Source organism: Cynara cardunculus, unplaced genomic scaffold, assembly GCF_001531365.2.
Source record: "Cynara cardunculus var. scolymus isolate 2C unplaced genomic scaffold, CcrdV1 Un_Scaffold_4888, whole genome shotgun sequence".
NCBI lineage: Eukaryota > Viridiplantae > Streptophyta > Magnoliopsida > Asterales > Asteraceae > Cynara > Cynara cardunculus.
In genome coordinates, this window is record NW_020202124.1 from 18595 (window position 1) to 19055 (window position 461).

Here is a 461-nt window from a genome sequence, read left to right on the forward strand (position 1 = left end):
TTTCATCCAGTGCATGGGTGGAAAAACTGGAGGTCAGGACCAGGCCTCCAGGATTGCCTTGATCATAGGCGTCTTTGCGATTCAGCGTCGCAATATAAATTATGTTGCGGTCATTTTCGATGACCTGGTGCTGAAGCTGAACAAGCGCCAGGGAGAAAAGGTGGTGCCTTACACCAGGTTTCTTTCCATGGTATTGACTGAGATCTTCAAAAGTCTTTACCCCAAAGAAGGAAACCTTTCAGCTTTTAGGCTTGGATCCAGGATTCTGGATCATAAGCTGAGGGACAGTGATGTGGCAGTCTCTTCCATTGTGTCCATCACTAACTCTTCCTCTCAGGTGGTCAGGACAAGGGCAAACCCCCCCCCCCCGTGTTTAGCCAAGCCACCAAAATCCCTTCTAAACGACCCTCTCAACCAACTCTTGGTTCTCCTCAGAGAGCCAAGAAAGCCAAAAGGGGACA